Here is an 11,836-nt window from a genome sequence, read left to right as displayed (position 1 = left end):
GCCGCAGACTACTCACTATTCCGAGCTGAATGGCTTTTGTTCTTGATTAGCTCATTAAAACAAAATGTTGGATATACTAAAGGTTATTATGAAGTTGAAACATTTAATAGAGCAGGGAAGACAGTGATGTCATGCATGCCCATTGACATACTATGAATTTGCACATTTTAAATGCCAGCTACCGTAATCATAACTCAGCAATGTAGACAATTCATGCCACTAATTCAACATGTTCATGTTCTCATTCCATCCATTCAAAAAGGAGAAATGATTTGAACCAAAAGCATTAATTCTGTCAGAAAACTATGTAATGCAAGGCAATCCTAATTACTATAGTCAAGAAAAACCATTGTCAAGAACAACAATATATGTCTTTTCCCATTATAGTCAGTTATATGGTTCATATTAAACCACTGTGTCCTATTTAAGACTATATCTCAGTAAACCAAGTAAAAGGTGTGGTCCTATCAATGTTGTTCCTTTTAGTCTTCTACTCCCTCTCTTTGACATAGGTTTTAGGTATCATGCATTAACTCACATATTGTCACATGGGCAATTCAGTATCGTTGTTATATTTTCAAACACCATAATGGTATTAGAGTTTCTAATATGCCAATGCCTTTGCATTGTCATTAAGAGAGAGAGAGAGAGAGAGAGAGAGAGAAACAAAAGTATTCACTGCAAAGTAGCACAAAAGAGTTAAATTTGCACGTCACCTCTCACTCATAATTCCATAAGAGGAAAAGATTATAATTACTAACCTTGTAAAAATTTTGATTGCAGCACCTATGCATCTTTTGACATGGATTGTTATAAGTTTATCATTGAAAATCTGCAATCAGTATACAAAAGAAAATGATTGAAATCAAAACAAGCATCCCCAACTATCGAGTTGTACAGGTACATCAACCCCACCATCTTTGCCATCAAGAACATTACCCACTCATCCAGAATTAGTGGCATACTCATTACAGAGCGAAAGAAAACAGCCTTGAAAAAAAACATATCATACAGGGAGATATAAAAAGCCCATAAACAAGGAAAAGTAGGCACTCGCTACACTCGAAACCTGAGTTCTTGGGTAGGTTAAATTTCGTTTAAGCACAAAAAAAAATTGTTTCTAAAAAAATTACTATGGAATCAACTTGGAAACGAATCAAGCACTCCGGGTGAGCTCTCTCACATTTCACTTGCAAAGCTGCATTAAACTGAAGCCAAGGTAAGGCATCATATTGATCATCATCATACCAACATAACGGTTGATTCTAACAATACCAGGTTAACTCCCCCATGTTTCATTTACAAAACTGTATCAAACTTAGGTCAAGCCAGCAATGCAGAAGTAAGCCTGGTTACCCATCTAAACAGTAATTGAAACTCTTAACTGGGGATAATCCAGTTGCTCACATAGAAGAATAAAAATTGCTATCATCCTGTCATTACCAAAAATGTTGTCCAAGTTTCTTTCTACCCTGTGGAAGAAAAATAATACTCTTCAACTTTTTTACAAAAGGGCAAACTAATAAAATACATCTCCTAACAAAAACAATTTCTATTTTAGGAGAATTTAATAAGACCTGGGATCTTGGCTAGCCAGCTCAAATAATTGAAAGTAGGTGTAACCAAACACCCTAGAAGTCCGAAATAGGAGGGGTTGTAAGTAGAATGGACACTCAAAGCTGCGAATGTTTGTGTAGAGACAGAGAGGGAAGCAGTATAACTTAATAACTAAGAGGCATACCTTTTTTGTGTCATCTATTGACCGATTTTCCCTGATGATTTTTTTACGGTTCATTATAAGAATAGCAGCCACACAAAAGACAGGCAAATCATCATCTCCGTTGCTAGTTGGTGAGACAACACTGCATATGTGGAGGTGATCATTTTTAGGCCAAAAATTCTGTGTCAAACAACAAAAGTGATAAGTTGATGCCCCTTTAATTCCTTCATTCTCAGACAATGAATGTTTCAATTATAGGCCACCCTTTAAACCAACATTTCCATTTTCATGATTTTCTTCTCTAATTTCTGCCCCAAAATCCCAAGGAAGTTGTATAATTAATGCTTCTAGACAGATCTCCTATAAATTACGGGTGACAGATTCATCAAAATCAGCTGCCCACATCATCTACATTGAGGTTGATATCGTTAGTGCCAATCTCAAACAAAAAAAAAAGGAAAAAAATTGAAAGAATAAGTAAAGTAAATACAATTATTGTCATGGGCTCCGAACTTAGACTCAGAATCCGTGCGGACTTAGACTTGGAATCACCTCCTTCTAGCCTAAGTCAACCTAAAACACAAGCGTGCGAGCATTAGAACAAAAAGAAAGGCAGAATACGCAAGTTTGAGAGAAACAGGAAAACAAGATAGCTCGCTGGAATATGCTTTGTATTCACTGAAACAGAAGTGTATGATGGTGTACAAATGAGGGTGGAGCAGCCCTTTATTTATAGTTGAGGCTCCCAGCTACACTAATGGCTAAATCCCTAGTATCAAGGCTAAAATCAAAGAATTACAAAGATTACAATCAATCAAGATTCTATCTCCTGATTTTAAGGGTCAACCAAATCTGCCAGAAGGCTCTTGTTGATCTTGAGGGCTTCTAGATGAGGCAAGCAGGCAGTACCATGCAGAGGATGCAACGAGGGCGTTGCGAAATCAGGTGGGGGAGAATGTCACGCACCAGGCACATCAGGCGCACCAGTGCGCACACCCGAGGTTGAAGCCCGCACACTAGGCGCATTGGCGGGAGTTTGCAGGCAAGGCCTTGAAGGGAAGGCCAGAACACCCGCACAGCCTGTAGGCCAGCGCGCAACCGACGGATTTCGACCTGGCCCGACCTGATAGGGTCGATTTTTTTTTTTTTTGAAAATCGGGATTCGGGTCAAGTTCGGGTTTTAGACAAACCAGACCAGACCCGATATTATATAAAAAATTATTTTTTAATTATTTTTAATTTTTAATTTATATATATTTATATTTAAAAAATAATATTTTATTAATTTCGGGTCGGGTATGGGTTTTATGGTTATAAAATCGGGTCGAGTTTAAGGCGAGCAAAAACACACCCCAATCGGACCCGTTGCCAACCCTACAGCCCGCACAGCCAAGGCCTGGCCTGCATGACGCCCCCACCACCTCCAGAAGGGCCCAAGAGGGGAGATGCACAAGGGGATCTTCTAGAAGCCTTCAGGATCAGCAGGAGCCTTCTGACAGATTTGGTTGACCCTTATTGATTGTAATCTTTGTAATTCCTTGATTTTAGCCTCGATACTAGGGATTTACCCATAAGTGTAGCTGGGAGCCTCAACTATAAATAGAAAAGTAAATACAATTCATCCTTTTTATGAGAAGTTCTTGAGGTCTTTCCAAATTTCTTATCTAAACATCCTCAATAGGCTAAAACTCCATTTTAAGAAACCATGCCCATTAGCTGCACCTCATACATTGAAAAACTTGAACTTGACACTAAAATAAGGTGGAGCAAGTTAAGATTTTGAGATTCAATTAAAATGCAAACTGATAATAACTAGTATTATTCCCTATATAAATAGCTTCATAATGATTTCCGTCACTTGACAAAGCAAAGGGAAATCTGTTATAGGAACTTTAAATAAACTCTAAGGGGGCCTATTCATTTAACTTTATACTTTAAAAGAACCCTCATGGATGTAGCACTCAAAGTTGCCAATTGGAAATAATACAAGGTTTAAATTCCTGCAAATAGATTTCTGGACCTGTATCTATAAAAACCATCAGTACCCTAAGTTGGAGTTATATAGGGTAAGACAACCATGACTGATCACAACATGCGGAGGCCGTGAAAAAGGCGAGGCTCAAAAGAAAAACAAAGACAAAGAAGAAAAGGATAAAAACACCATAAATATGGGGGCCCAATCAAGTATGCAATAAAGAAGATGCTAGCAACATGGAATGCTCTAAATAGGCATCAAAATATTTGGTTTTATGCTCAATCTAGTGACTATTATGGCAGTTTAAATTTTAACACAATGCTTACTTCATTGTTTCCTAGATATATCAAAATAGAGTAGTACCATAGATTGCAACAGCCTAACAGCGTTAAATGAGACTAAAGGCACAGGCCTCCCACATAAGAAGAACCTTATTGAATGATAACTCTAGGCGAAATAGAACCAGTAGCATTGGAAATGCAAAATGAAGGCTTTCAGCACCTATATTTGATAAATGTGAAAAAATTTCCCTGTCTGTGCGTTCCAAAATATGCCATAATGCTTGCAGCTGCTTCATCACTCCAGTTGGCCCCTTTATCAGAAAATTTTCAAGCTGGAGGCATGTGGAAAAGCAGAAGTAAGTGGAAAGAACATAAATGACCAAGATCAACATATTCACCAAGTTGAAAATACCATTCTCCTAATAAGCATCTCAAAGCACCAAAATAAATCTGCATTATCCTCAAAGAGAACAATAAAAAGAGACAGCAGGTCTTACACCTACAATCAAAATCCAACCAAAATAGTTAGTATTAGACATTTAAGACTCAAAACTTTAAGTTGAAACTTTCAAAGTTTTGCACCAGATAAATAGCAATTCAACAAGAGAAAGGTTCAACAAAACGTGTTATGAGTAGAGGGCTAAAACCTTGACAATAACCAGTTGCAGGATCAACCAATGCATAAACAGTAAGAATATCAGACATTCTAGCTAAGTTTCTTGTATCCTCATAGAACTCAAGATGACTCACCATTCTCACCACATCAATAACTGAGAAAGGAAGAATCCTGTCAGCTATGAAGAATAACTAATAAACAGTATTTACTTATCTAATGCAATATAAAAGGGAAAATGTTTTTCGCTGCAAATAACACAAGGTAAAAAAGTTACCTACTGGGTGCAGAGTCCAAAGCCATTCAGATACTCTTTCATCAGGGGCAGCCCCTTCTTGAGAACTGGATGCATTTACCAATGGTATTTCTGAAACATCAGATATTCTTAATTTGTTCACTGTTTTTATTTTATAACTTACATTCTTGTATCTAAGGATTGGCACATACACATCAAGATGGACCAATTCAATTTCATAGTTATAATGGCATGAGATATTTTTAGATAGTGAGGGTGAAACACTTGATTCCATGATTAAATCAGCATTGTTATTGATTTGAAAACTACACATATTGTCATCCTCAAATATCAATTTATATTGTGAAGAATACTCTTCCTTACTTGCGTCAGATTCTTTCTCATCTTCACTCTTCTCAAACAAATTTGTTACTAGTAAAGGAGGAAAATCAAAATCAAATTCAGTTATGAATTCTGACCTAATATAGTTTTCCCCTATTTTTGAGGAACAGTGGCCACACAGACCAGAAGTTAATAAAAAGCAAGAGTCAGATGCAGCAGTGTCAGCGTTTCCCCTCCAACTGATAAGGTTAGCACAATCACTACAACTCTCTCTTTGGTCGGCATATGACTTATCAGTACAGTTATCACCCAAATCATAATATTTCTCTCTTCAATCAGTATCATCAGAGGAAGCTTGCCTAGATTCAACTTTTGCTTCCCTTTTCACCCCATCTTTGGAGGATGTCCTCGTATCCGAAACTTTTAAACTCGCAATATAGGCAAGTGAACCAGTTCCTACGCTTGAATGCATTGTCTGGCATTGCTTTAAGAGGTCCTTGTAACGTTTCCTGCATGCATTTTCCATAAAGCTGTTAAATATTCAAAAATAGCAAAACAGAGCCTTGATCTTAACAAAGGATAGTGGTGTGCACAACATTCCCAGAAAATTTTCTAAACAATTTTTAACTATTACAATAAACAAGTCATTAACTCTGGATGCATAAACGAGCATGAATCTCTCTGCCCGTGCTGAATCAAGAGAGATCCTTTCCTAAAAAAAAAAATTCTTAAATAAAGCTAATGTACATCATTTTCATAACAAAATCATATAACTAAAAGTTATAATCAAACCCGCATATAGGTCCTAAACTTGTGTTGAATATAAAGAATTTTAAAGTAAATCACAGAAGCATGGTCTTAATGGAATTCTATCCAAGCAAAAGGGACCTAATTTGGTCACTATTTGTTAATTTTCTTCCTCGCTACATTCTCAAATCTTTGCATTTTGAGCTCTTTTCTCAGCACTTAACACCATCATATGTTTCTCCATGTAAAGCTATTGGTATTTGAAGCCAGTTGTAGCTTGCAATGCCAATGAAGTGGATAATGATAAAGTAGAAATTTCATTATCCGTAAATAATACAAGCTAATGTTGGTAATCTTTCCATAAAGAACCTGTAAAAAGGTATTCTAGTTGGTATAAAGCAAACCATCAAAAAAATAAGACTTTTCTAAAAAAAAATAACATTTTTCAATCATTTGCTAACCAATAAGGAAAACAATGCCAAACAAAAAGATGTGTATCATGGATAGCTATTTTCTGTATATGAGTAAGATCATATTTGTCTATCTGTTGACAATAAAAAGTGGAGAAATAATGGACAATGCAGATAATTATTGAAAAAAAAATTGATTATCAAAAGCTAACCATGATTGAAAATGAAGTATCATTACAGAAGAATTTTAACTAAAAAAAGGTATTTAATCGGTTTGACATATAAGCAGATCAGCCTAAAAATAGGCACTTACAAGGAAAAAAGAATATTAGTATAATTTGAAATGGAAAAGTGAAGGACTAGACCTCCGAGCTGTCCTTAATTGCCTTCAGTAGTCTGTAGTGCTTCCCAATTCATAGCAACCTAGGAGAAATTCCCAAACTTCTGGTCTTATAGATGGATCAACCCCATAACATCAATGAGATAAATTGCTGTTATAGTTTTGCACCATCTGGAGAAAATGTCAGTGTGTACATACAAATTTGGCAAGGGAAGGGGGAGACAGAAAGCATAAGCAAATACAATAATGACAATATCTGAAAAACAACAGCACAACACCTAAAGGTCTTAAAGTTATTCAAGGTTAAGAGGTACTAAATGGAACAAAACAAAATGATAGAAGTTGCTACTTTGTATTTTCTCCTCTTATTTTTCATGCATCCATGCTGTGCATTGACACCAACTTTCACCTTCCACCCCTTAATTATGAGCTGAGATGTACAGAAAATAATATGAATACAAACAGAACAAGATGAGAAGTGTCATTAAGCCTAGAGATCACAACAGTTTGGAAACCATGCAATTTCTTGAAGCCGAACCCAAATGTGTTTACAAATTTAAGTACTTGACCATGTCCAAAACTGCAAATCCAAATAAGCAATACGTGTTCCACAACCAAGCCATCCAAGAATTAGAGATGAAACGGGTTAAAGCACGTATCCAACCAAACAAAAAATTAATTCCCAACATATTAAGGCTCTCTACATTTTGGCATTCAAAAATTAGAAAAATTCATGAAATTAGTGACATGATAATAATTATGCATACAACTTACCATACACAACATTGAAATACATAAAAGAAATTAAAGAAAATTTGATTATCAGATAAGGTAGTAAATGACACTATGACAGGTCTTATTAGAGTTGGGACAAGTTGGTACCCTCTAAACCTATCCCATTTCCATCCATGGTAAGATCCTGTTTAAATGAATCATGACATATAGTTTAGAAAGGCATGAAAGATAGATATTTCCATAGGTTATGGGTAAAGTAAAATAACCAAATAAGAATTAGCATTTAAGAATGTAATTAATGTTCAGACATGCCAACCTCCCTTATAATTAATGTTTTGTTGCATTTGATTTTCGGGATATATGCCTTCCCTCACAATTCAAACTTGTCCCTTATAAACTAACAATTCAACTATTAAAGGGTTAGGAATTCAACAAAGTCTCCGATCACTAATTATTTATTTCACATTTGCTGAATGCCTTACACTACTGAAACAAAAAATGAAACCAATTAAAATTTTCACTTTTGTAATGATATCCTTTCCCATTTCCAAATAAAACCCTAGCTCTTGCCCTAGGGATCTCATTTGACTCAAATGTTAGCAACTGAAGACCTTATAAAGTTAAAAAAAAAGGTTCCATTCAATAAAAAACCTATACAATACAAAGGAATTAAATTTCGATTCAATAAGAAACTAAATCGTTTGATTCTCATTTAACTCGTAGAATTATATTAAGAATGATAAGGGAATAATCGTACAGCTAAAAACAACCTTGAAGGGAGACTGGAAAAGGCAAGGATCTCCAATGTCGCAAACAATAGAACCAACTCTTTGAATATTGACGGTTCTGGCAGTAGCGGCGGTGGCAGCTTTTCCACAACTCCATTGCTTTTCCTTTTCAGCACAACACATTACACTTGGAACAATGCCAACCTCCTCCGCCTCCTGTTTGTCACCATTCACTCCCTCTTTCTTTATTAGTAATTTCCAAACAATGACGATAATTTCACGTCAAAATCATATATAAAACTTGGGTTTGATTAGTCTTTCAATTGATTGATTGGGATCGTTGTTTGGTTGCTCTAATCAAAGACATTTATAATTCAATGTAAAGATTTGAGGAAACAGAGAAGAAAAGAAAGAGATCTGCCAAAGAATAGGAGGAGTTTCTCCTCCGTTGCCATTTTTTAAAAACACAAGACCGTTCCTGCTCTTTTTTTAATTTATTTATTTCTCTTGATTTTTCTCCTTTTTTTTTTTTTTTTTTGGCTATTTCCTCAATTTTGCTTTCTTTCTTTCAAGTTTATATTCTTTCTTTACTGGTTTTTTTGTTTTAATATTATCTTTGGTAATAATCATTAGATTTTTAATAAAATCTCTTTATAAAAATATTTTAATAAAATTATGTCGTAAGTTATGGAAATTATAATAATAATTAATGTGAGTTAGATTTTTTTGGTACATTTATTATTTTTTACTAAAACAATCTTGCATGGTGTTGCCTGTTTATTTTTTTAAATTAATACAAATAACTTTTTATTTTTTTATATTTTATATAAATTTTAATAATGTTGATATTCATTTTAACAATATTTTAAAAAATAAAATTATTATCATAAATATAATATTAATTGATTAACAAACAACTCAGGTGTTACTTTATATTTGAATTAATTTTAATAAAAATCAAATTATTTTTAATATTTTTAACTTTGAAATTAATATATTAACTAATACTCTTTCTTTAACTAACTAATAATATGATAAAGATATAACTTACAATTTAAAAATATATCATAAAATTATATCTTTTTAAGTCATTTTTTTCTATTCAAAAATACGAATCCAACATTACCGTTTGAATATGTTACTTTATTTTTTTGCATACTTTTTTTTTGCATAATTATATATCAAATTGTTCCGTGATTTGAGATATAAACTGTTTTTTTTTTAACTGTCTCCCAACTTACATTGGCAATTTTTTCTTATTATTTCAAAATCATACCTACTGGATTTGTGGGATCAATACTATCTCTTTTTTTTTTTAATTGAATATGAAATCGATCTTTAAATGCAACAAACATGAGTATTCATTTTAATGATGAAATAAAATATTCATTATAGTATGTTACTAAGACTTTTTTTTTTGTTCTTGAAACTGTCATGGATTCACATAACGTTGGAACATACGGCCATTGACATTGGCATGTTACAATAGAACTTGATGTTGTTACTATATGGTGTTACTTGTGAAGAGCAAAAGATAATAAATTGATTAGTGGAGAGGGACAGCAATGGTGCTATAGATCAATGTTACTGCTGCAAGGATAATTGGTACTTTCTCCAACGATTTCAATATCTAACCAAACCTCCCATTGATGAATGTTTCAACCAAAAGCAAAGAAAATGTAAGTAAGCTGGAAAAAGAAACTAAGTTGAGGGAAGGAGAGAGTTTGGACTGAGTTTTTGCAAATTGGAGAGCTATGTAAATGGATGATGTAAAGCAATATGTTAGGATTACACTTTGACATTGCAAATTCTGTTGAGCAACAATTTCAACGGTTATCTGTGCCTTTGGGCCCATGGGAGGAGGTGGTGGCGGCAGCGATGATGACGGGGAGGTTGCTCTTGGGCATTATTTGTAACCTGTGGATGAATGTCCATTTATTTTAATTTGTTGTGTATCAAAATATATTTCTATATGGAAAAGAGAAGGGCGTGACTAAAATTGAAATTTTGATTGGTTATTTATAAGTAGAAGTATTAAAAATTAAAAAGAAATTAGAACAAGAAACAAAAAGAAAAAAAGAATAAGAAAACAATGTTGGATGTCGGATACTTTTAGGTTGGTTTTCAAACCTATCTAAAAATAAAATCTGAATTTTAATTTAATTAATTAACATAATTATTTTAAAAAGATAGTATATAGTAAGGAATTTAAATTTTAATATTTATAATTTTTTATTTTTAAATTATTATTTTTTTATAAAAAATAAAATACAAAGTTTATTAAATGTTATCAGATAACCGAACTAAGAACAAGTAAAATATACCATCATAGGATGAAATCAGTTTACAGCTTTACAGACTATCATATTGGTTTGAAAAGAAGAAAATTAATGTAAGCTGGTAAAGATTTCCAAAGATTTGATGGACTTAATTTGTAGTTTTTAATTTTTCATACAACACCATAGGCATGACTTGAAAAGGACAACCATTTAGGATCTTATGAATATTGAAAGGAAAAAAAAAGACATAAATATAAAAAAAATTTCTTAATTAAAATTAAATAATTTTTTAAGTTGCTATCATTTTATTATAATTAATTAATTAAGTCTTTATTAGATAAAATTACTCAATAATCAATATTTTTTTTCAATCAAAAATTTAATTAGACAAAAATAAATATTCAAAAATTTAATTAAGTAAAAATAAATATTTAATGATTTAATTACATGAAAATAAATATTTAAAAATTTAGTTGAATGTAATAAAATATTAAGAACTTAGATAATTATTTAATTTTTATTAAAAACATTTTTTTATATTTAACCCAAGAAAAAACTTTTTGAACCGTGCATAATTTTTTCTTTTGTTTTGGTTAACCAATCCAAATTCACATAAAACACAGGATAGATTATTTGTCGGACCAAAATTCGGAGTAATTAAGGAGTTGTGGTCAATTTTATGTTTTATATCATATATTTTTAAATATTTTCTTTTATTTTTATTTAATTAAAGTTAAATACACATCTTAGAATTAGCATTTTGTTAAGAATACTAAAAAACAAAGGACCACGTAAAGAAGTAATTATGGGCATGGGTTATGAAAGTGGCAGCGGTTTGACTCTAAGAAATGGCAGTTTTGATGATTTTTTTTAAATTTTTTTGCATTAAAATTGGTATTGTTCATGCGCGATTACTTTTCACCCGCATAATAAATGTGATGAAAATATTTTTAATATATTGAAAACATGTTTTTTTCACTTTCAACTTAAAATTTTATTTTTAATTTTTATTTAAAACAACCTATCAAACATAATTTTGTTTCTAATTTTTAAAAATGTAAAATTAAAAACATAAAAAATAAAATAAAAATATCTCCAAACGAGTTATAAATTTTTCTTCGATCATTCATGAATCATAGTTACGAAAGTCTACATATTACATTAAAGAAAAAGTGACATCTACAAGTACAATTATATTTAAATAAAAAATACTAACAAATAATTTTACTATTATTTAATTAAAAATATAAATTTGTTAGATTAATATATTTGGTGCAAACAAAAAATTAATCCGTCTTAACATGTTTTATCATTATTAAAATATCACATCATTCAAATTGAAGATAAAAATCTTTATCAATTATTTTTAAATCATTTTATTTTTTAATAAAAATGCAAGAAAATATTCATTAAAATCAAATAATGAAAATC

General features: G+C 32.1%; 1 pseudogene; it reads right to left on the bottom strand.

The window, feature by feature from the left end:
- Nucleotides 1-8: 8 nt before the first annotated feature.
- LOC149510927 (uncharacterized) lies at nucleotides 9-8,309 on the bottom strand (annotated as a pseudogene).
- Nucleotides 8,310-11,836: the final 3,527 nt, after the last annotated feature.

Source organism: Durio zibethinus, chromosome 27 (genome assembly GCF_047325235.1).
Source record: "Durio zibethinus cultivar Kanyao isolate XHJ-2024 chromosome 27, ASM4732523v1, whole genome shotgun sequence".
Taxonomy (NCBI): Eukaryota; Viridiplantae; Streptophyta; class Magnoliopsida; order Malvales; family Malvaceae; genus Durio; species Durio zibethinus.
The sequence above is the reverse complement of the archived record's forward strand: the minus strand, read 5'-3'. Positions and strand labels throughout refer to the sequence as shown.